At 44.2% G+C, this 26,098-nt stretch overlaps 1 protein-coding gene across 1 annotated transcript in view; it reads left to right on the forward strand.

Moving 5' to 3' along the window:
• Nucleotides 1–935: 935 nt before the first annotated feature.
• The window catches only part of LOC111737461 (PDZ domain-containing protein 2-like), a 113,001-nt gene continuing 87,838 nt past the window's right edge, over nucleotides 936–26,098 (forward strand). The window contains exon 1 of the mRNA XM_023528493.1: nucleotides 936–1,479. The gene's annotated coding sequence lies outside the window, so the exon portion shown is untranslated. The remainder of the gene's footprint in view (nucleotides 1,480–26,098) is intronic.

Here is a 26,098-nt window from a genome sequence, read left to right on the forward strand (position 1 = left end):
ATAGGGGTGAGGTGGGGGAGGCGGGCAACGCAAGCTTCTGGTATAAACTAAGGAATGGGGTGAGTGTGCGTGCATGTGTGCAGGTCCCAGAAGGCACAGGGCTTCAGTGTGTGCCGAGATGTGTGCCATTCAATCACAAGAGGTCTTTCCACCCCTAGTTCCCCCTGAGAGCTCCAACCTGGATGCCTCTCCAAGCCAGGTGAAAATGTGTTTTGAGCATAAGTCCCTTAATGGTTTGAGGTTTGGCACAGCAATACTTTTTCTTTTCAACAAGTGTTAAAGTAGAAAAATGAAATGAAATACAATTGAAGTTTTGAAAAGCAACCACTTCATGCAATGAAATGTGGGGTGATCCCTCCTCTCTCTCTGCCTGCTCCCCACCCTAGCTTTAAGAAAAGCAAACACTCTTTTCCTGTCTTATTTCTATTCCCATTAATTTAAGACAGGAAGCCCTCGGTGGGTGTGATGTAAACAATTCAGCCTCGTGGGTCGGGCTTCCTCATCAATTTGCAGCTGGAGAGATGGCTGCACGGCCCAAGCCCATTCATGCCTCTCAGGGGGATGACTTGTTGACTGAACCCCCAGAAGACGGGAGGGGCCGCAGGAGCGGGAGAAGGTATCAAGGAAATGCTTAAGTTGTGCAGTCACCGGCGATTGTAATTCAGCAGTGGTAAAATCTGGTTACTCCAGCAGAAAGAATCTGAGTGGAGATTTCTGGAAAGTTTCTTGACCTTGCTCGGTGCGATGGCTGTGATTCTAGTTTGGGCCCCCACCCCCCAGTAAGAACCCATGCTGCTGCTGATTATGAAACGGAGCGGTTATGAAATGAATGATGTTGGGGAGGTGGAGCTCCTTGTGGCGGGCGGGAGGGGGGGCTTGGGACCGGGCGAGGGTATCTGGGTAGGGCGTTTTCTCTTTCAAACCTGCTCCCAGTTACCGCTGGAAGCTCCCGAGCACTTGATGTAAACAAAGCGTCTGCATCAGCAACCCCAGACTCCCCGATACCCTGCCCGGGGCGGGTTCCTTCTCCCTGCGAGGGGAGTGACCGGGGGAAGCGGGTCTGGAATGCCGTGGAGTTTTGACAAGCGAGCAGGGGAGTGACGAGCTGAGCTGGGATTCCGTTCCCGTGTCTGCATGACCCCCCCTACGGGGGCTGCGGGCGGGAGGGGGAGCGCGCCCGCAGACATGTAGCGGACCGAGCGGAGCGTCCGGGAGCTCCCCAGGAACCGCGTTCCAGAAGGCCGGGCTGCGGGCGCCCCGCGGGGCGGCGTCCCGGGCGCGGAGCTCGCGCTGAGCGCCCCTCGGCGCCCCGCCGCCGGCCAGCAGGTGATTAGGGCCGGGATCGCCCGGGGCGCGCTCAGCCCCGCCCCGCCCCGCCGGCCAGGATTACCCCGGCCAGCTGCTCCCCGCCCACGCTCCGCCGGAGGCCGGGGCACTCCGGAGCCCCCCCACCCGAAGAAGGTGACTTCAAGACTGAAGGTAGGACTCTGCTTCACAAACAGAAACCTCGGGCTTCCGCACCCCATCCGGGCTGCGGTGCAGATCGAGGATATTGAGTCGCAGCCTCCGAGAAAGGGCCCCGCAGGACCCAGCTGGCCGGTCCCTGGGGTGTCTTGTTTTTGACTTGGATTTGCGGGCTTAGAGATGGTGTGTGCTCCTTGGGAGGGGTGGCCGACCAGGAACGGGTTTGTCAAGTAGGAGACGGAAGGAGGCGCCCTGAGCGTGGGCGATGCGTGGGGGTCGGGGATCCCCGGGGAGGGGGACACAAGGGGCCAGTCGGGAGGGGCCAGAGCCACCGTTTTTTAAGACACTTCGGATAAGAGCTGCTGTCGAAGCCCAAGAAGGGAATGTGGGGTGCGGGGCGTGGTTCCAGCAACCCTGCGCCGCGCCGGGTACGCCGCCCTTGTCCCGTGCTCCTCACTTTGGCTCGCAGGGGACCCAATCTAGGGTAGATTGGGTCTTCTACCAAAGCTGCGTCTTCTACCAGCTGGAACGGTTTATGACCCCTCACGAGGACATGCGCTCCTGTGGGGCCCGAGGGACCTTTACTCCAAACCACTAACCGGTTCGCTTGGACAACTCCCCCAGCACTGATTCACAGAACGTTTTGTTTATAGTATCCGCAAATCAAAGATTTTAAAGATGAAGGATGTTTCTGAAAGAGAATGACATTTCCTTTTCTATCATGTTGCTACTCTCTAATAGGCAGTTTATAAATACTAGAGTGAAATTAAGTCAATTATGTCTGGTGAGATGGGGTAAGGAGGGGACTACAGCTGTCATCCTAGGAACTATTTCTGGGAGAAAATTTCTATGACTGTAAACAGTAAACACGTCTCATAAAAAGGTCAGGTTGAGTTTGAAATAAGAGGATGGCATAAGCTCTGTAAATAATATAGAAGTATCTTTACATACGCATAGAATAGTACTTTCAGACTTTGCACTTCTAAATTCACTTTGCAGATGAATTGAAAAGTAAGGTGCGAGGGGACGATCCTACCCCCTGAAGGTTACTCTGGCCATAAAACATTAACCTGTAATGTACTGTGGCTCTTTTGTTTTGAAAGGGTGCAGCACCCATCCACAGTTAATTGCCTTCAGGATTTCTTATCAAGCCCACTGTCCCTAGGGGGCAGTCTTCAGGACACACGGGTAGGTAGGGTGGGCCTTGGGAAAGGAGGTCTGTGTCAGGGTTTGAAGGAAAGAAAAGACTCCTCAGATTGGGCCACAAGTAGAAGAAACAAATAGGATGTAACAGAACATGACTGGGGAAACCAGGCGGACTCAGGATTTCAGGCTTGCCCTGACTCTTTCAGCCTTGAACTCTGAGCCTGCCCTGCTGGGCATAATCGAGGACATAGAGTCAACCTCTCCCTAATCTAGAGTGATAGGAAGACAGCGTCAGGAGCAGCAAAGTTTCCCCAAACTGCCTTTCTGCTCACCTTCTCACACCTTAAATTGCCCGACACCACACCTGGCACAGAACTTCCTTTAATCTCTGCTGCTTCTGATCAATCTCTGTAAGTCCAGGCAGGTCACACTTAGGAACTCTTTCCTTGAAGGGAAATAGTGACCCATTCCAGCCTGTTTCCTGGGACACTGAGTTCTTTTCTCACCTGTTCTGCCACGTGCTCAGCCCTGCTTTCTTTTTTTAATTGATTTTTAATTATAGTTGATATACAATATTATAGTAGTTTCAGGTTTACGACATAGTGATTAGACATTTAGATACCTTACAAAGTGATCATGATCACCAGGATAAAAGTCTAGTACCCATCTGGCACCATACACAGTTATTATGATCTTATTGACTTTGTTCCCTATGCCGTATTGTATATCCCCCTATTTTTACAACCTGGCAATTTGTATTACTTAATCCCTTTCACCTTTTCGCTCATCCCCCACCCCCTCCCATCTGGTGACCATCAGTTCTTTTTATCTATGAATTTATTTGTTAGTTTTATTTTGTTTTTTAGATTCCACATATAAGTGAAATCATATGGCATTTGTCCTTCTCTGTCTGATTTATTTCATTCAGCATAATACCCTCCAGGTCCATTCATGCTGTCACTCATCAGCCCTGCCTTCTTCAGTGACTCGTCTGTTTCCCAGAGGTTTCTCCAAGTACCTTTGCTGGCTTCCAGGAGGGGATTCTCCAGGACACACTGCTTGGGAACTTCTGGAATCTGATTCATAGCCCAAGCTTCCCTTCTTTTTTTTATCAAAACTATACACATACAGCGCATAATTTAAAAAGCCAAATACTTCCACAAGGCTTATAACTAGAAACGGCAGTCACTTGCCTCACCAGCCTCAGCAGCTATGCCCCACAGACAACCATTTTCAAATCCTTGTATGTATTTCTAAACAGCACGTGCCGACTGCTCACCCTGGTTCTTCGCATTCACCAAGCCCTCCGGCCTCCTGCCATGCTCCGGACTTGTGCCCTGGGGCTTGCTGCATGGCCATCATCCTGGAGTCTCCTCTCATCTTCACGCCGAAGAGTCAGTTTGCCTCTTTCTCCTGTGGCCTCCCATTTCTAGACTCCACATCTTCCTCGTCTGTTTCTTTCTCTATTTGTTTCCTCTCCCTCTCTGGTAGAACATCTTCTAGAAGTTCCTGAGAAAGGGGACATGGGAGACACGTTTTTCGAGATCTCCCAAGTTTGATAGTTTGATGAGGCCTGAACTCTACTTTTCCCTCGGAATTCGGAAAGCACTGCTCTTCCAGGTTCAGTGCTGCTGTTGAGAGGTCTGATGTCATCCTAATTCCTGATGCTTTGAATATAATTATTTCCCCATCTGAAAGTTTTTAGGGTTCTCTCATTGTCCTTTGTAATGTCTTTTTTCTCTGTAATGAAATCTCTATGTAATATACCTTGTTGTGAGTCATTTTTCATCCATTTCTCAGTCTGGAAACTCCTGTCCTTCAGTTCTGAACAGTTTTCTGGAATTAAAAAAAATTCTGGAACACCTATTAAGTTAGAAGGGGGTCCCGCATGGATAGAATCTCTAATTTTCTTACTTTTCACTTATATTTTCTATCTCCATTTTTTTTTTTTTTAAATTCTACTTCCTGGGAAATTTCCTCATTTTATCTTCCGACCCATATATTGAATTTTCATGTCTACTATCACATTTCTAATTTCCAAGAGCTCTTTAAAAATCTCTGAAATGTTCTTTTTATAACCTCCCGTTCTCGTTTTACGGATGAAAAGCTTTTCAACTCTGCACGGATCTGTGACAGCTTTTCTGAAGCATTCCTCTACTCCCTGCATGATTTCCTTTCCCCTGATCTCCTCTTAGCTTTTTGTTTTGTTTTGTTTTTTTAAATCTTGTGTGTTAAAAGGCTTTCCTCAAACGTCTGATGACTTGAACCGATCACTGAAAAGCTAAGAGGAAGGTCTGCATGCGTGGATGGGGCCCGTACTGTGGACTCGTTCCTCTTGACCAAGAATGAAGCCCAGAACAGTGTTTCAGAATCCAGAACAATGCCTGGCACCCAGTGAGCTTTACATACACGTCGGCTGGGTAACCGAGTGTGCATGGTCTTGTGAGGGCCCAGGTAGTAGTGATTATTAAAAGCTCTTCAGGTGATTGAAATGTGCAGCTGGGCCTGAGCACTTCTGCTGTAGGAGTAACCTGCTGAGCAGTTTTACTGGTGGACTCTCACCTGTTGGTGGAAGGTCTTTCAGAGGAAGAGAGATCCTCCCACACTGAGAGGACTCTGTGGCATTCTGTGAACCCGATGCTGTGGGAAGGAGACCAGGAGTCTACATTTGGTATGGAGACTTTCTCTTATTCCTGTTTTAAAGCTGCACCCTTGTCCCTCAGCTATGCATGGCGTCTCTGATTCAGCAAACAGGTTATAGGATGCAGGCAGCCTCTCGGAAACTGGGACTGAGGTTGGAGGGAATATATGGGTTCCGACAGCTTCAAGCACAGTATTAGCCAGTCTTCTTGCTTTTAGGGCCCCCTGTTCTCTCAGTGCCTGGTTCCTCCAATTCCAGAGGCTCTCTGGAGCTGTGACATGAATCCCAGCCTGCTCTCAGGCTTCCCTCACTGCTGTGCTAGGTTTCAGCCTTTTCCCATCTGCTAAGTCAGTTACCACTGGTTGGACCATTTCCAGCTTCCACAGTGTCGTCGCAGTCAGTATTTCTTCTGTTATCTTTATCTTTGAGGGTTGAGCGAACCCTTCTCCCCACACTTAAAAAAAAAAGTTTTTTATTCTCAACCCTCCTCTCAACTCTCGCTTCTGTTTTTATACCCCTGCAAGTGCCCGTTTGGGACAGAAATGCAAATGGACCATGTCGTACTGTCATCTCAGCGGTATTCATTACAAATGTCTCAGGCCATGAGTAGAGTGGCTGTTGGGCATTTATACTAAATATATTAGCGTCTTTTCCATCTGGTCATTAACTGTGTTTCTTTGTATGTGTGGGGTATCGGGCAGAGGCACTTCTGAATGTGTTCGATGCGGAAGCTTATCAGAATTCTCTCTGTGAGAATAACTGTACGGCATGTTAACTTCGTTGAACTGTATTCCCCATTCATTTGCTTCTTTAGTCCTCACCAGAAACCCATCAGGTGCTTTGGTGGTCATGTGGACCCAGAAGCATCCATTCTCTGAGATGATTAGCCACTCCAGTCTGTCGTGGTACCTCCATTTCACACCCCAGAGGCAAGTGTAGGAAAGCGTATGGGAGCCAAGTCTGGGCAATGAGGTGTGAAGGAAAGTCTCTTATGGAGCTTCTAGGGAAAGTTTGCTCATTACAGAGAAAAAGACACAAAAAATAAATGACCCAGTTGCTCCCTTGGCCTGTGCTGTCCAGAACTGCCCTAGGCATCTTGCCTCCAGCCCTAGGATGAAGCCAGCACGCAGGAGAGAGCAGATCCCAGCGAGTCACTGAGAAGCGTGGTTCAAGACCCACCCTTCCTCTGCACTTCCCATCACACGAAATGATTAACTTCCTCCCTGTTCGAGCATTTTTGAATAAGGATTTGCTACCAAACTAATACAGGTGGATATTTATTTAATGCATCGTCTCCAAAAGGAGTTAAGGCAGACCATGGGCTCACCTTACTGAAGATCTGAGTTGCCTGATTGCAAGCAGGATTCCTCTCTCCTCTGCCTATTTTCCAGGCAGATGAAAGTAATTCCCTCTTCCAACTTCAAAGGAAAGAATAACTATGGAAACGTTTAGGGGGGAGAAGAAGATTCCTTGCTTTGTATTGCTAGCTGATCCCAGTGAGAGAACATCCCAGGGCTGTCAGGGAAGTGAAGACTGTTCTTAAAATGACAAGGCAATGAAGTAACCTCATGCATTCCAGCCTGTGAAAAGCCAAGCACTAGTTTTCACTCACTCCCTTGATTGTGGAGGCCGGCCAGTCTGCCCGCATACTTGGTATTGTTTCTCTGTGCATCCCATACTTGGGGAAGATTTGAAGATGAAATAAACACTAGAAGTCCTCAGTGGTGTCAAGGAGACCAGTATGCAGGAGAAAGTAGACTCTCTATTCCTGTTTTCCCCGGTCTGACTCACAATGACACACTCTTTTTATGAATGGAAGGTGCTCCTGATCTATTCCATTCCCAATAAAATGTTAGCCTAAAGGGAAGCCCTTGATTGCACTTAGCATTATACCATCATTCTCCTGTTCGTAGCTGTATCTCTTGCTAAACCAAGTTACTAAACCAAGACTGTAAGGATGGGGATGCCATATTGTAACATAGCTAAGATCTGTTGAGCACTCACTGCTTGCCAAATATGTTACCAGCTTTACAAGTGTAAGCTTATCTCATCCTCAATAGTCTTATGAAGAATGTGCTATTATTCCCATTTGCTAGTAGAGATCGCTTGAGGTACAGTGTTTAGGGAAATTGCTCAAAGTTGTCTTTTCCAGAGGTGGAGCAAAGATTTAAATGCTAGCAGTCTGGTTCTGGAACCCATTCTGTGCTATATAATGTGTATGTTCTATAATTCATCATTATAGCCTGAACACTCTTGCCCCGTCTGTAGTATACAGTAGGGATTCAGATGTTACTGTGAATGAATAAACACAAGGATTTTTCGTGTTACAGACTCATTAATTTTAATGGCAGCGTATTTCCCAATAGAGTCCAAAGACCATAATTTGTGTAACTATTTCCCGAAGATTGGACATTTAAGTAATATGGGCTAGAATAGCTGAGGCCGGGACTGTCCAGAAAATGTCAGATATGTGGTCTCTCATTGGGAGGTGACCATGAAACATCTTTAAACTCTCCTCCTGTTCTCTCTGAGCCATCCTTAGGCGCCATCCTCATCCTCAGCCTGTTGCAGGTTCCCGTGGCCATCAGCCGAACGCTGCACACAAGTAGATGGCGTTATACAGGCTTTACTACTTTTGGGACTTTTTCCAAGGGTCTCTGTTAAAGGTTAAGCATTCGCTGGCAAGAAATTACCGTGTGAAATGTGGATCCCTGAACTGTCGCCTGCCAAGTGCCGTTTTCCAGGTGGTTTCTCATGACATGTCTTTTTGCACTTTTGAATCCAGAGATGATATATCTGACTCTTTCATTTGTTATGTAAGACTTTTGGCTGACCCCTGAGATTTCTTGTTTTAATTGCCAACTGATAGAAAATATAAATGGAAAAATGTGTTAGTGTGCAAATTTTGGAGTTTGTTTTATCTTTGGAAATTGGGCTGGTTGGGATAGAGGATTAAGGAACACTGTTATGAGACAGTTTTGTCTGGCTAGCGAGTTTCCCTCTCAGGACCGATGTAAACAAATACACCATGCCTCAGACAACGTGAGCATTACGAAGAAGTTATTTACAGTTAAAGAAGTTTCTGCTTTTATAAGTTATATCTGGGATATGCTGGAAGACCTTAATATTTAAATTTAGATTAATCCTATGGTGAAACCCTTCAGTGGAACAAATAATCTTTTTGGAAAAAGTCAAAGACATACTTGTCCCAAATACATCTCAAATGTGTCTGTGTATGTATATAATTTGTAACTGTGCGCGTGTGCTTTCTCCCTCCTCCTCCCACTCCCACCCCCGATTCATTCTCTTCCTTCTCTGTACCAAGAGACTTACTTCTATGAACTACAACCTCTGGCCTCCCTTTGTCTTGTTTCTGGTTGTGTTCAGTCAATGGGAGGCACGGGCAGAGCAAAAGGCAGAAGAGTGTCGGGGTATTTATCTCCCTCACCTCCATCCGCTTAGCCTTGCTAAGGTTCTATTGGTGGCTGGTGTCTTCTGAGCTCTTGATGGGCAGCTGACTTTCACGGCTCCAGCTCACACTGCTTCTTTCCCTTGCCCTTCAGATCTAAAGGAAGTCATAGCTTCCCAGCTGCTTCATCTTGCCCACACCTCTCTAAATAGTCCCTGTAAAACTCTCTTCAGCTCATCCCTTTTGAGTCTGCTTTGTTTCCTGCTGGGACCCTGGATGATATAGTGTGTGTCTATCTCTTTCTCATATAAAAGCCTGATTGTCATGTCTGGCTCTAAAATGCCAGTTACATTTGCTTTAGTACATCCGAATTAGATGTGGAAATTGTATCTTGTCCTGTCTGAGAGTTGTCACCTTATTCTTGTGTCTGTTCTGGCTTTTCTGTTAGGTGACTAGTCCTGGAAGCCAGGGGTGTGGATTATTCTGTCCTGTCCCTACAGGCTTACCTCAGATAAATTGCAGGTTCGGTTCCAGATCACGTCGGTAGAGCGAATACTGCAATAAAGTGAGTCACACGAATTTTTGGGTTTCTCAGTGCATATAAAAGTTAAGTTTACGCTGTACTGTAATCTATTAGGTGTGCAATAGCAGTATGTCTTTTAAAAAAAAATCTACATACCTTAACTTTTTAATTAAAAAATACTTATTGCTAAAAAATGCTAACAATCATCTGAGCCTTCAGCAAGCTGTCATCTCTTTGCTGGTGGAGGGTCTTACCTTTAGTTTGTAAAAAAAGTGCAGTGTCTGTAAAGTGCAGTAAAACGAGGCGTGCCTGTACAGTTTTGTATACGGAGGTCACAACAATTGGTGCAACGCAAGAGGTAAAATAATAACATACATATAGGAATGCATGTAGGTATGTGGTGTCTATGTGGGTCTAATGTATCTGCGACTTGATTTTTTAAAATAACCTTTATGTATATCCTTATCAGCATTGGTTCACTCATTTATGCAGTAAACAATTGCCAAGTGTCAATTACAGGCAACACATTACGCTGGGTTTCACATTAATATTTTTCCAGAGTTCATAAAGGGGTTTCATAAAGAACTGAAACAATAGAATTTTCAAGCTAGAAGGAATCTTGAAGCGTGTCTAATCTGGGTTCATCGTTTTAAGGTGATGCTTAGGCAGAGAGGTGCAGTGCTCTGTTCTGGAGCACGGGAATAGGTGGTATGGATGCTGCCAGAACTTGGTGCCCTGACTCTCCGCCTAGAGGTCTCTCCATCTCTCCCTCCTGTCACACTCTTTGGTTATTTCATAGGTGCTTTCTGGTAAAACTAATCTCCATAAAGTCTGCTGCTCTGCTGCCCCTTATTGCTTCCCTCTGTGTTGCAAATGCAAACCAGATAGTCCTGCTCTGAGCTCATAAAAGGGCCTAATAGGATGCAGACGGTGGATTCTAACCCGGGCTCCGACATCCGCCCCACGCTGGGGGAAATATCTGAACCAACCCACAGCCACTCCTGGACATTTTCCTTCACCAGCTTTAAACTTTGGAGCGATGGTTTATGTATGTATATGAGGTGTTGGGGTTGCGCTGGATAAATTAGTTATCTAAGTTTTGCAGTTATTGGAGCCAGAGTCTCAGGCCAGTCTGCAGAAGCGTGATCTCCACATCAGGCCAGGGCTGCTTGCGAAGTTTCCCTGGGGGGCATTTTCTGATGATCACAGCTCCTGTGACCCTGGCCCTACATGTGTCCGTTTAGCACTGGGACCAGAGGTTAAGGTGTTTCCTACAAAATAAAAACCTTCGGCTCCACGAATTCACAGCTTAATGTTGGTTTAAGATGGACCAGAAAAAGCCTTAAACAGGAGAGAAGCAGATTGGTCTAGGTCTGCATGTGATGAGGCAGATGCCAGTAACTAGTGTTCCTTCCTCTAGCGTTACATTCTTTGACACATGCAAGTCGGCTGGGGGCTGCGGGAGCTGATAAGTTGTTACCCCTCACCTGTAAGACACAGGTTCAGGAAGATTAGGGAAGGGGCAGAGAGGATAGTATCTTTATTGAGTGCCTGCTGTTTGTCCGACTTTGTGCCAGGGGCTTTAACTAAAGGATCTCACATTCAGCTACATGTCGCGCCCATTTTGCAGATCTGAAAATTGAGGCACAGAAGAGCTGCGACCTACCCATAGTTACATAGCTGGCGTAAAGGGATCTGTCACGTTCTCAGTGCTGTCTGAGTCCACAGATAAACCTTGCCGGTGAAGTAGTGACCCTCCAAACCCAGTCAGCCTGCATTCTTGCTATAAATGACTCTGGGGAAAGTTAGCTAGCTTCTCTGCCTTGGTTTTCTCTGTAAGATGGGGTAAGCTGCCTCCCTCCTTTACAGATTAGTTGGTCAGGACTGAAATATCGCACATAAAGTGTTAATCACAGTGCCAGGCACTTAAGCCCTTAATGAAGTTTAGCTCCTGGGCCCCTAGAGTAGGGTTTGCTGCCTCTCCTTTCTAGATGTGCCTTGTCAGCTGGAAACCTGCTGAGTTCCTCAGTCATAAAACAAGGCTTTAGGTAAAAGGTCAGTTTTCTTCATGGGGAAAAACCCGAGGAGAATGAGGCAAATTTCCATCTTTCATGTCACAACTATCAAACTTCCATGAGTGCTGGTCTGTGTGTTACTTTAGGACATAACCCTCTCGAGTCTGCTGGTGAGAATCTGGACTTGGTCAGCTGCCTTGGAGCCAGCTTTTCCGATGCAGCCAGATTCTCGCGGCCCTCCCGCAGTTCCTGCCTTTGGGTTTTCCTCTTTCATGACTCACTGTCCTTGTTGTAAAGAAAAACTATTGTTTTCATTTACATTCTACACAATACTCTCTGGCTGCTACTTCTCTTCTGGTCACCAAATGTGTCTGTGGCAACAGAGGGGAGGTTTCCCCACATGAAACAATTCTGGGACACCAGGGAGGCTGCCCATTCAATCTCAGGTCAGATACTATCTACCCGGACAGAGCGTCAGACCCCACAGGTGAAGGGCTCCGTCCCCCAAGACTGCCCCCCGCCCCCACACAAACACTTGAGATGCCAATCAAAAATTCAGGTTGTCACCTGTGCTTCTGACCAACTGGCTATACATAGGAGGTTCCCACGATCCTTTCTGTTAATAGGATTAATTAGGTTGGCTTAATATGCTAGAGACACTCACATTACTCAGGAAAACAGTTTATTTGCTCATTTTATTGGTTTATTGTGAAAGGATACAACTCAGGAACCATCAGATGGCAGATGCATGTGGTAAGGTACAGGGGAGGGGGCACAGCATCTCCAAGTGTTCGCTAATCCAGAAGCTCTCGAACCCCATCCTTCTTGGTTTTTATGGAGGCTTCGTCAACTAGGCATAATTGATTAAGTCATTGGCCCTTGGTGATTGGACTCAATCTCCAACCCCTCTCCCTCCCCTGGAGGTTGAGGGCAGGATTGAAAGTTCCAACCTCTAATCATGACTGGGTCACATGGCAACCAGCCCCCATCCTTAAGGACTTTCCCAGAGTCACCACATTATCATAAACTCAGATGTGATTAAAAGGGGCTTGTTATGAGTGACAAAAAATACCCATTTCACCTTTCTTGCTCTGGAGCTATTTCCAGAACTAAATATTACAAGGAAACATGCCCTATGGTTTTTATATGGGGCATTTCAAGTGTTTTAAGAGCTCTGTGCCAGGAATAGTGGACAAAGATTAACTATATACATTTCTTATTATAAATCACAATATCACACTGTTGATATATATTCATCATCATTATCATCTTTTTTCCTCTCTTCCCATTTGCACTGAAATTAATGGCTGCACCTTTACAGCTTGGAGCATTGTCCACTGTTTCCTTCCACTTCAGTCACTGATATAGATGATAGGCAGGGGCTCAGTGACGCTCCCAAGGTATTTAGGCCCTTCTCCAGAATGTCCCAGAAAGGTCTCCCCATCTCTGACATACTCACAGCCCTCTCGGGCTCCTTTTGCTGTCGGCAGTGCCTTCCAGTAGCGCCAGAGCTGAGCTCAAGAGTCTTGCTGCTGAGGCATCTGAGGGCAGAGACAGGATGGGTCCGACCCCCTTCACAAAGTGATGAGGGGACGTGGGAGGGGTCTCCCTGATGCAGGTACTCTGGCCACTCTTAAAGGCACCACACCACAGCTCTGTAAATTATTTCTAAAAGACGAAGAATGAAGAAAGACAAGACAAAGCCAGTGGCCCTCCCAGCCTGGCTCATGTGGCAGCACCCATCTGTCCTGTGGGAGAGGCTCCTGTTTTGGGGTCCTCTAGACCCAACATTTTGAATTCCCCCGAAGCCCTCCAACTTGATGCTGAGAAAGTCCGCTTATGATTCTGTACCACGTCGCCATCGTGGCCCGCTGAGGAAAAAAGGCAGATGAGAGGAAATGTGACAAATGAAGTTACACAGTTTACCTCATGCCCAACTATAAGTCACAGCCCCCTCCCCACACCCCCCCAAAAGCATTATCAGCAATGAGGGTGTTACCTTATATTTTAAGTCTTTCAAAATTCTCTCATCCTCTGAGAGGATCTCAGTTATTCTATTTTGGATATCAAAGCGTTATTCAGGGAACTCACATTAGCCTGAAAGGACTTTAGTCACTGCTGGTTTTGGATGCTTATAGAGGTCAACTGAGGAAATCATATTAAAAAAAAAAAAGGCTAAAAAAAATCTAGTAATATTCCTGGGCATCTGACCTCACAGTAACAGGTGTCAGATTTCTCTATAAACAAGACTTTTAAAGATCATTTAAAAATGGAACAAGTTAAGAACTTTCTCCAAGTAATTTAAATGGAAGTGAAGAGGATATGTTCTGGAAAACTCAGAATCTAGCCATAATCACAGGAATAGGTACAAAAGAGCCAGTGCCACTGAAGACTTTGAACAAAGGTTTTCCTAAAAACCTTTGAGAATCCGGGGTAAGAGGAAACCGGAAATCCTAAATTAGCATTAACTTATATGATGTTTACATAATATTTGTGTATATAATATTGATGCACATACAGGTATGTGTATTGCTATATTATCTGAAATAGCTGAAGGTAAATATTCGAAATGTTACATTTTTAATATCTTGGACAGAGTGTTTACATCTAGAGATATCGATTCTCCCATTTACATTTATCTAACCAAATATGCCCCCCAATTTTTTGGGTCCCTTCTGATTGGGTCAGTAGGGGATCTTTTATATTTGGGGTCACCTTATAATCTAGCTGAGATGTCCTTTGTTCATCTCTTTCTATAGAAAATGCAAACCGATGTCAAGTATTTTTGTATTGTATGTTGGTGTCACTTTGAATCATCGCTTCAGTAACTCCATTCTTGTTTCTTTTTTGAACTTTCTTCATTTGCAAGTGTCAAACCATAATGAAGAAATGCAGAATATTAAAATGGCTCAAATATATTTTCTCTAAAATTAGTAAAGGATCTAAACTGGGGAAAGGGGTACCAGCTTGTATTCAGGGGTCTTTACATCCGGACATGTGTGGCGTCTGGCAGTGCAGTGAGCAGATTAAGAGGAGTGTGGGCTCTTGCCTGAAGCAGAGCCCTTGACCCTGTTGCTGACAGTGAGTGGAGAAGAGAGGCTATTCAGGGGTAGTCTGACAAGTGCGATCAGTCTTGGGCAGCCTGTCAACTTGTGGCTTTGGTAAAGCAAACAAGGAGAATTTCCCTCAGGAAAAATCACAGGCACAGGAAGGCCGGACCTCACTCTTCCCGCCCTTCGTCATCCTCCTCATGGGAGTATGGGCATGTGTCCTCCCCACAGATCCTCTGGCTGACAAGTAATCACAGGCCAATGGGGGAAATTTCCACTTGGAGAAAAACACATCCAACGAGGAGCCACCTGACTGAAGAACCTTCTCCTTCTCAGGACATATATTTTCCTAGAAATAAACATAAGATGTGCTTAATTCCACTGTGTCGATGTCGACTAGCCTATCATTGTCCCCTCCCTTCCCCAAAGCATGCTTTCCTATCCTTTCAAATGTTGCAAAAATCGTGGACCATTTTAGTTGTTGAGAAACCATGGCTGCACCCAGACTTTCAACACTGGTATTAGTCAGGGTTCTCCAGGAAAAAAAAGAAACACATACTGGGGGAGGGAAGGGAGGTATTTTAAGAATTTGTTCACATGATTGTGGGGGCTGGAAAGTCTGAAATCTATAGGGCAAGGCAGCAGTCTGGAAATTCAGGCAGAATTTCTATGTTGTAGTCTTGTTTTAAAATTCATTGGAGTAACATTGGTTAATTATATGTTTCATGTGTACAACTCTATAATGCATCATCTGTATATTGCGTTCTGTGCTCACCACGCAGAATCTAGTCTTCCGTCACCATATATTTGACCCTCTTTACCTTCAGCCTCCCCTACCCCCTTTTCCTCTGGTAACTGCCCCCTATATTATCATATAGTCCCTAAAAATGTATGGATTGGTTTCAGGGCTCTGTATTCCTTTCTGATGATGTATCTATTCCTATGTCAATATCACAATGTCTTAATTACTATAATTTTCTAATGTGTTTTAATATATTCACTGTACTTCTTTTTCAAAATTGTCTTAGTTATTCTTAGTCCCCTACTCTCCCATATAAATATTAAAATATTGTTTAAGTTTCTCAGAATTCTTGTTGAGATCTTTTTAGAATTTCACTAAAGTTATTAATTGAAAAATGCTGACATTTTTTAAATGTCGTCTTCCCCTCTCCATAAACAAGGTTTATCACTCCATTATTCCAAATCTATTTTTAGTATCCTTCCATGTACTTTTATAATATCTTACTGACTTTGCTTTTAGACTTTTGCCTATCTACTTTATAGTCTGGGTTGCTATGGAAGCCAATTTTTTTCTTTCAAATCTTTTCTTTATTTGGTTACTGTTGTTGTAAAGGAGTACCATTGATCTTTGATTCTGGATTTTTATTTCCAGCAATCCTGCAACATCCTCCTATTAATTCTAATTGCTTGGAGATTGGTCTTGATAATTAAACGTAAAACACTGACTGCAAGTCTTCACTACTGTTTTGAATTATAAACTTTATAATTACATTGTCATCCACAATTACACAAAGTGCCCTGAGCCTAATGTAACACAGAGGGCCTTGACTCGATTTGGGTCATGTGCCAAGGGACATAGAGATGAAATTAGACAGTGGAGCACCAGTTCTGGGTAGTGACCAGGTATGGTCTCAAATTCAATTCTTAGAAAATTTCAATGTACATGCAGCTCTTCAGACCATTGTGTTCTGATGCCCGACTGCCCAGGTTCCTTTATTATCATATCTATAGAACCTTGGATGCTATCTGTGTCTGTATTTTTTTTAATAGAGGGAATAGTAATATCTATTCATGCGGAGTTGTGAGGCTTTAGTGAGTTATTGCATGTACCTGGCCCTTAAGCTTTCAATACATGTTAACTATTAATTATTATGAGATATTATTACTGCATTTTTAAGCTCCATATACTTTGGAATCTTTCTAATGGGAAGCAAAAGATTATTAATAGTTTAGACTTAGTAGTGCTTCACCAGAAAGTTGAGCTTTTCTCTTAAAATGCTGTGCTGTGTTCATTGTAACCATCTCACTCTGGGAAGACCACGCCTCGCATCATAGTGTAGGTCAAAACGTGGCGTGTCGACTTGGTTACCTGCCTACATGTCAGTTGTCATCTTCCTTTTTCCTCTCCCGTCTGCAACATTCAGAGATCTGTAGGGACTGGGGATTTTTTTTTCTTTTCAAAGCAGGTTTTAAAATGTTTTTTTTTTCTGCTTAGCCTTCCTCTTTATCTTCAGTATCTTTGTCAAATAAAATCTTTTTTTTCCTGAGATGAAAAGAAGGGTGACTCCAGTGACCAGACTGATCTCTGTGTGTGATAAACCCCTAGATATGATTTCAACTCTGGGTTCTGAGACTGCTCACACTTTCTCCAGCAGCACCTGACTTTAAAAGACCAGGGTAGTGACAGGTATTTTTGTGTATGCTTCATATTAAAATCCATGGAGGTGCTTCCTGCTTCGGCCAATGTAAAGACACAGATTTTTCTACTATTATTTACATCTTTTAGGATGTATCAGAATCCACGACACACGAATGGCCTGAGTGTCAACATCCCATTCTCCAGTGCCTTTCTTCACTGCTTTGGTTACCATCTTAGAATGGATAGGAAGCAACACGTTCAAAATTCTGTGAACAGGTTGTTTGCTCTTTTTCGCTTTACCAGAGTGGCTTTAGCCGCTATTCTCATTTGCAGAGATCAAAATCTGATCTGCAGGAACTCGATTTTGATTGGCTATTGAGCATTCATAGCCCTGTAACTAAATTCCAATGTATGAAATGGTTATTGTTCCCTGGCGGGGTGGGCCTGGGCCAGAACACATTCTTTGTGACTGCCCCGGGAGCAGATGGAAGCTGTGAATGTCCTTGCAGCCAAGTGGAGTAAACATGAGCTCCTATAACTTCAGACACAGAGATGGTGGCCTCTGGCTATGGTTTGGGACTGGGCTCTCTAATCAGCAGGTTGGTGTTTAACTGAAGCCTCTCCATCAATCCTTCCCTCTGCAGTCCAGGAGGGCTAAGACTATTTGATTTGCTCTGTAAATTAGTGTTATCCTCTCAGGAACGTGCGTTTAATAATGCTGGCTCATCTCCTTCCATTTCCTTATATTTAACAGGGTTTAGTCTGTCTCTGTCCCTTCATCCTGGGCTTGCAAAACCCATCCTAAATTTTGACAGCTCTGTAGACCATCTTAATTGCTAAAGCAACCTCCAGTGATTCCATGTGTGTGGAATCATGTTAAACAACATACATACATTGGCATGAAACATCTCGAAAACCTTGGAGGTGCAGAGGCCTCTTCCTGTGTCCATTTTACAGAGGAGGAACCTGCAAGTTGGGTCCCACGATAGTTAGCCTCCTCAAGTTCCCACAGTTGGTAATCAGTACTCCAGGTGAGAGAAAATACCTCAGACAGGAACACAGCTGACTCAAGCTGCCTCCAGCTCGGGTGAGGTTTTTGCAAAGTGGCCTTCAAGTGCCAGATGTCCTGGGAAACACAGCCATGACAACCAGAAGCCTAAAGAATCCCATAAAGAGGAGAGAGGAGGAGGGTGGTCATGCGTTCGGTGGTATTGCTCTCAATGATTCCATTTAGATTATCCAGATAGTTCTCCCTGCATCCCACTTTTTTAGGCCACCTACTAATGATACCTATTCTAGCAGAATTGATAAATGCAGTTGAAAAATTGTTTTAACTGCAAATTGGATCATTGTCTGCTCGTTTTTAGCTGTAGTGAATACTTCAGCAAGTAAATATTTATTGAAACCTTTAATTTTACAAGTCCAGAGAGAAGGACAAAGTTACCATACTCTCATTTGGCTTATATTTTAGTGGGGAGAGACAGGAAGTTAACACAGTAATAAATAACTGGAAAGCAGTGATAAATTTTTTTTAATGAGCTTTTGAGTGAAAATTATCTCTTGGTTTATTTTATTAGCGGGTTACTTTCTTTTTCTTTGATGGGAGTACGGTCCATGAATAGCTGAGTTTTGTTGTCAGATCAATTTGGAATTAATATGCCCTCTGTAATTTAAATGCTGTGCCGAGTTCACAGAAACAGACTGGAGACCTTAGTTCTGGTCTCATTTCTGTCTGGAGGTCTTAAGTGCATCCCTTTACTGGCTCTTATCCTGCGATTCTTCATTCGTTACACGAGGGGGTTGGACTGAATCTCTGGTTTCAGACTCTGCTCTTGGAAGCTCTGAGGGACCCCTCAGAATAAGGACAGAGAAGTCAGGGGGACCTTAGGAGTCTGATTCAGTTCTTGGAACAGTTCTGCTGTTGTCTGTGTGTCATCGGGGTTCCCTTGGTTTGAGGAGAGGATTCTCTGGCTGAAAAGAACAGCTCAGAAGCCACCGCATTGTTCAGGGAAAACTACCTTGTTCGAAGGGAAATGCCACAAGCAAACTTTTAAAAAGACAGAGAAAAGTACAAATAAAATAGAGCAATAGATTAATAGAACATATTAAAACCTATAAATTAATGAGGAAAACGTGCAAATAACCCAAAAGACAAATGGACAGAATATATAAAGTGGCAACTCACAGAAGAAAAAATGCAAAGATCCAATAAAGATAAGACAAAATGCTTGATCTCTTAGATAATCAAGGAAATACAAATTAAAATAGATTCTTTTCTCTACTGTCCATCTGCACAATGTCAGGGTTAAAGTTAGGTTTACACACAAATTAAAAGGATGATTGAATCAGGTGTGGGAAGACTTAGAGAAATGAGAACAGTGGTCCCCCTTATCCAGGGATTTACTTTCCGAGACCCCCCCAGTGGATGCCTGAAACGATGGATAGTACCAAACCCTATATATACTATGTTTTTTCCTGCATATACATACCTTTTCACTTAAATGAAGCACGTTACGGCTTCTCTTTGGCACATCGAAATTGCCAGCATCATTACTCTTGCACTTTGGGGCCATTACTTGAACACAAGCGCTGCAACACCATGACAGTCAGTGTGATAACCCACAGGGCTATTAAGTGGCTAAGGGAGACACTGGACAAAGGAGTGATTCACATCCTGGGTGGGATGCAGTGGGACAGTGAGAGATTTCATCACACTACTCAGAACAGCATGGATTTTAAAACTTATGAATTGTTTATTTCTGGAATTTTCCATTTCATATTTTCGGATGGCGGTTGACCACGGGTAACTGAAACCTTAGAAAGTGAAACTCTGGATCAGGGTGGTCCACTGTATTCAAATACTGTCAGTGGGAGTCGGACACGTCACAGGTATTTTGTCAGTAACTATTAAAATTGTACGTATTCTTTGACTCAGTGATTTTACTTCTAGAACTGTATTCTAGTGAAATACTTGCATTTGGGTATCTGTTTACTCCAGACCTGTTTGAAAAAGGGGAAAATGAAAATTAAACATCGGGAAGAGAGTGAATAAACAAAATATGGTAAATCCACATTGTAGAATACTACAAAGCAGTTTTGACAAGGTAAGGGGGTCTCTTTGTGAGGATAGATCTTCTTGTTAAATAGAAAAGCACAGAGTAGAATGATACATACAGTATGTGGCCTTTTAGGTAAAGTGATACATATTTGTTTCCTCTGTGTATGTAACTATGTAAATACTACATCCAAAAAGTATAGCTGAAAAATAAAACAATAGTTATATGGGAGAGGAGAGTAGAATTAAGATTAAAGCTTATCTATGTAGACATAACATAAAGAATGTGTCCATATATATCTTAAGCATTTAACAACACTTTTGTTTAAAGCGTGTCAATACACTAGACGGACTCTAAGAATGGCAGCGACTCCAAAGGTTTGCTTTGGTTCGATCTGCCATCACGAAGTCGTTGATGTACCTCCAGTAGGCCCCTTCCTTCCCTGCCACTCCTTCTTCCTCCCAGCTTGCCCAAACTCCCTTCCTCTCTCCTCTCATGTTGAGGGTCTGCCAGCCGGAGAAATTCCTCCCTTTGCCCTTCCACCCTTCTGAGAACTGTAGGTTGGCAGGGGACCAGCAGCCTCCCCACAGGAAACTGCTTCTGTGAAGGATGTTGTGAAGCGTGGGCCCTCTGCCATGTCCCCAGCCCTTGTGCCCGTGGTGGAATTTTTTTCTTGCATTAGGACCAAGTGACTCCCATGCACTGAGCCCAGAGGTACCAATGCATCAAGTAGATCCTGTCAAAGACTCTCGAATGCCTACTGGGTGCAGAACTTAATACTAGGCTGTAGCCTTGTGAGTTCTTGGATGAGCATATTCCTTCTGTGTCTGAGTCCTCACACTTCTGTTGTAAGCTGGACTCATTCTTACTTTGGACTTCTGTATATTGACCACTCTGATACATTCTGGAAATTCCACAAGCCCTTCGAAGGGTAGATATTTTAAATATGGACTCGAAGCAGATTACACGCACACACAAACACCCCACGATATATGGGGTGAATGCAGAGGCAATGACAAAGTGGGAATTGTATTAGGAAAATGACTCTCGCCTCAAATTCTTGCAGTGAACTGGGTGCCCTGGGGACCCTCTGGAGGAGGGACTTACGGCCTTGGTGGAGGGACCATATTAGGAGTCTGTGTGCAGTTTTCACAAATCCACACTCTCTGTTGTTGTTGTTGTTGTTTTTTTTTTGCTTTTGAGACGGAGAAGCCGACTTGATGGAGGAGGACTACCAAGATGGCAGCTTTTCCAATAGGAACCGTTTTAACAGCAGAAAAGTACCATTCCAGAGATCTGCAGAGTCGGCTTCCTTCGTCTCCCTGTGCTTATTATCAGCTGCCCATTGTTCTTTAGGGACAATGGGGCTGATTTTTTCCATAGGAATCTGACAAAATTAAGTATAGCTATCCAGAGAACTGCCAATTAGGAGGACAGAGTGGAGATGAACGCCAGCACAAATGCAGAGAGGGTCGCCGTACGTGCGCTGTATTTCAGAACTCGTCTTCCCTTCGGTTTCAGCCGTCAGTTTTATATGTGTGTGTTTTTTATTTTAAAGCTTTTTTCTAAAGGAAAAATAAAATGGATTGGCCTCCTGGGGGTCACACATAGCTTTGAAAGCCTGCTTAGCCGAAGGGCAGTGAGGGTGGGATTCACCTCAAACACACAGTGGTGTTTGGGGGCCTATCAGCAGGAGACAACTCTGTTTTCCAAGCCTGGGTTCCAAGGGTGCAGCTGTTTTAATCCATGTAGAGCAGTGGGATTTCGATGGAGCAGAGAATGCTCATGGAAACTTTCCTCAACAAGACAATCGGGCTGGGTCGGTCAGGACCAAATTCTAAAATCTGTGAAGTAGCGGTCCCCTTTTGGGTTTCGTTGTAAATTTGCTAGTTTATACTCTACAAGGCATGTTAAATTCTTGGGGCAGGGGGAATAAAGGGTGAGTGTTTTTCCAAGCATTACTGTAGTGGCTAGGAACAGAGGGTAATCGGTGACCAACTTTGATGATGCAGCTTTTCTTAACACAAAATCAGTCACGGAGAGAAGTCGGTAAGCTTGACTGATTTGTATTGTCTGCTACCTGGAAATCTTTATGATAAATGCTATGAGGGATGGGAAGATGGATAAAGACACAGTCTGAGATCTCAGTCAGTCTCTCTCTCTCTCTCTCTCTCACACACGCTCACACACACACACAGGGCCTAGGACCTCACCATTTTGGAGCACAGTCCCATCTGATGATGGATCAAACAAATATTGGGCAAATGGAAATGTCCCGAGTCAAGTCGAGTTTCCTTAAAGCCAGGAAACACTCGAGACCAACCTCTCCCTGCTTCTCGGTTTCTCCTTCTTCAGTTTGCTTGCACCTTCCCCCCCATCACACATATTTTGTGAATTGTTCTATTGTTTGTCTTTGAAAAGATTGATTTATACATTTGTACAGAAAATCCCAGAGCCTTTTCCTCGAATGCTATAAAGTTGCCGTTTAATGAGGCATTCAGAAGGCCACCCAGCCACTTGAAATCTGAAGTGTCACACTGAAGGATTGTTACCAACAAGTATTTACATTGGAGCCATAGTTTTTACTTTCTCTTGGCAATTGATTAATTTACTTCAAGAGCCAATAAATCCTTGGCCGATGAGGAGCAGATTGGAGGGGAGGGGGCTTCTGCTTGGGGCCGTTTTCTTCGGAATGCTTTTAACACTTGGCCCCTGGGGAAGAGTGTGTCCTTTTGTTTTGTTCATAGTTCAAGTTGGCCATTTTTTTTGTGCTGTGTGGAAAGGCCTGATAGGGGAAGGGAGTAACTGGGTCTCCCTGGTCCCCGGATTTGTACAGACCTAACACTCTTGTTGAGAGAATATTTGAACATGCATTTTCTTAAAAGTAGGACCATGTAAATAATAGATTTGATCTGAGGGTATGACAAGTAGGGGGGCTGTGGGAGAAAAGTCCCTCATGTGCCAGCGCCTGTTTTATGCGTTGGGAAGAAAAAATGTCGCGCGTTCTTTGAAGAATTTGGAAGAGAGCCAGGCTGTGGCCCTACTGTGTCAGTATAAAGAGCCTCTCTCTCTTTGTAGGCATTAAAATACACGTGGACTGCTGCCTTCCCAAGCATTCAACAGGGGCTGGTATGTTGTTTTCAGTTTTTTATGGAGAGAAATTTAAGAGACTTGACAGCAGTGCTGTACAATAGAACTTTCCAGATGATGGCGATGTTCTCTTTCTGAGGCGGCCACTATGGTAGCCAAAAGCCACATGTGGCTATTGAGCCCTTGGATTGTGACTAATGTCATCGAAGACTTGGATTTTAAGTTTTCATTAGTTCGAGCTTAAAAAGCGGCACATGGCAAGTGGGCGTCATGTTGGACAGTGCAGTTCTGGGGGGGCTTTTATACTTTTTCTGAAGAACTTCGATTTTCACAGCCTGATTTTTGAGGGGTGGAGGTCTGATAAATAGTCCATTCCCAAGAGGGAATAATGAAGAAACCAAGACCCAGAGAAGCCAGAGGAGGGGTTTGGATCTGATAAATACAGCAGAGCTGGGACTGGGGCCAGAGCCCTTTCTGCATCAACTCCCACCTCTGACAGCCCCGCAGAGCCCAGCTCTGAATGTTAATTAGAAGCACTGCTTAGCAGGGGACCCCAACCGCAAAGGAAGGTTTGCTTAACATCTGGAATATTGGCTGTGGGCTGTGTATTTAATCTTCTCCTTTAAAATCAAACAGGCTTAATGAGCAGCGAGAGCTGGGAAATCCCTCCAGGTCGCTAAATCCTGGGAGGAGTGTCTTGGGAACCAGAGGAAATGGGCCAGACAGGTGGAATGCTCCCCTCCCCTCCGGCCTTCTTTATGTGGCCCTGTATGTGCCAATTACAAGTGGGGAAGGCCCTGTGGAGACTTGTGGTTCTAGTTTCCTATCCTTCCTGGGCTGTAAAAAGGCCAGACCCTGGGACAAATGGCATACACTTGCATAATCCTGATTTTATCAGTGCTTCTGGCAACTGCATTAATGTGCCCCTTGCTGCTGTATAAACCAGAACCCTCAACGCCAAGTCTGTTCATTGGTCTCAAGTCCACCTCACCTTCTCTGGTTCTTGCTAGTCCATCCTTGAGGACTGTGAGAAAAGCTCCGGGAGTTTTCTATTTTCTAAGGGGCATCCGTTGAGAGGGGTGGCTTCACGGACAGGGTGCTGGGCCATAAAGCAGTGCCATCTGGGTTGGAATGGTGAACACTTGCCAACGCCATCGATTCTCAATAATCCTGGTGTGGATTTAAAGGCAGTGTGGCTTTCCCAGTGCCACCAGCACACTCTGTGCAGTGCCAGCCTTGCCCAGGCCTCAGACCATGCCAGTGTGTTCAGAGAAAGCAGAGTCCCTTTACTATTACAAAAGCATTGACTAGATAATTAGAAGGGAAATCTGCTGTGACAAATTGAAGCTACCATCATGCTTTCAGATTCTTAACAAAACTAATTTCTGGTTACCTGCTCCTCAGAGTCAGTCTGTTCATCTCTTTCCCACCTACCCACCCACCCATCTACCTGCCTATGTGCCTACAATAACCACAGCAAATAACGGGGAGATGGCTTTAAAAATGAGAAAAGAAATTTCATAAAACCAACAGCCGACATTCATCTACTGTTTATTGATAGGGTGGTCATAGCATTTATCATATATATCAATACACTTTGATGAGTGAAAGGGAACACTAATAATTACACCTGGACAACCATTTAAATCAGGATACCCCAAGGAAAACGGGCAAATGAATCATCTCTGTGTGCCAGGCACTGTGCTTGAGTTGGATACACACAGGTAAAGATCTAGTTTCTTCTCTCAAGGAATTCACAGTCTGACAGGGAGACAGGTATATAGGCAAATGTAATGCTACAGAATAAATGTTGAAACAGTATGAACAAGATATTGGGATTGGAGGAGGCAAAGGAGGGATAAGGAAGGGGTTTTTAGAAGGAAGCAGAGGCAAATTAACCTTGGAATTATTGAACTTGCATCCAGTGACCAGGTGGGACCTTGCAACTTGCCCTTGGGGTTATTTGTGTAGGCCTTGGTTGAGTTACATATTGGAAAAGACTGTATGTTCCAGGAGTCATCCTTGAGATCATCCTAAACCCAAATTACTGTCTAGTCCAACATTGACTGTGGTGTGTGTAGCGAAAACCTTAAATATATGGGTAATGAATTCTCGTGACTTTCCTGGGGAGTAGATGTAAAGTGATCAGTTATGTCTGAAGTCCATCTTAGGGTCAAAGTCAGGTTGTGTAGGTTCTCATCCTATTCTCCTTATACAGGGGACTGTTTAGTTCCTCAGCCAGGGAAGAGTGTGTGTGTGTGTGTGTGTGTCTGTCTGTGTGCTGCAGAGCTACTAAAAATTTCAGACTAAATGGAGAGAAAACATTGATTTAAGTATTTGTTAGCATGAAGTTTTATAGACCAAAAATTCTTGGATCTAGTTTGGGATCAGCGTAGTGCATTATAAGGGTGCTGCGTGTGGGTGAAATTTGTATTAATGTTTTGACCAAAAATATTTAGTCTTGAGCCTTTTGGTCCCTGAAGCTCTAGACTTGATAGGCTGCAGCCATGTTTGGTCTGGCTTTCTGTGGAATGGATTGGAAGCCAGGCGTGACATAGTATATGATTTCAACAGTGGTCTCAGTCCGAATTCTCCTGCCACAGGCTAAGTGGCATGGATGAGACTGGGCTGTTTCTGACTTGACATTTTTTTCCCTTCCTAGCTTTTATATATTGCACTAATAAAATCATCATTTTTCGAATAACTTTAAAAGGGAAAATTCCCAATTCATGTCGACTCATTTTTGCTTTTCCAAGCTTTTCTAGACCCCTGTCTGCAGGCATATTATAATAACATAGTTATAATCATAGTATATGCTGATTTCATTTTATTATGGTTTTACCATAGCCTGAAATTAAGTTTAGGGTGAGCTGGTATGACCTGAAGGATTGAATGACAATGTCCGAGAATGGCTCTCTCCTCAGTTCAGTGAATCTTTTTTATTATTCGTATTCAACATTTTAAAAATTATTTTTATTTTTCAATTACGGCTGACATTCAGTATATTATACATTTGTTTCGGGTCAACAGCATAGTGGTTAGATATTTATATAATTTATGGAGTGATTCCCCACTATTCCTCTAATACCCATGTGGCACTACTCATAGTTCAATGAATCCTAAACAGTGGTCGAGGGTAGCTCATGCTGGAGGCTCTTTCAGGAACTGCCTCATGCCCCCAAGCTTGGTTCACTTTCCTGGTGGCACAAATGCTTTGACCTACCCTTCCCATCTTTTCTCTCACCAAGTCGCTTTCAGCTCACCAACATGTCTTCTGTTGGGATTCGTCAGAAAGATGATCTTCTGATTTGTCCAAGCCAATGG

The sequence above is a fragment of the Pteropus vampyrus genome, unplaced genomic scaffold, assembly GCF_000151845.1.
Source record: "Pteropus vampyrus isolate Shadow unplaced genomic scaffold, Pvam_2.0 Scaffold27, whole genome shotgun sequence".
Lineage (NCBI taxonomy): Eukaryota > Metazoa > Chordata > Mammalia > Chiroptera > Pteropodidae > Pteropus > Pteropus vampyrus.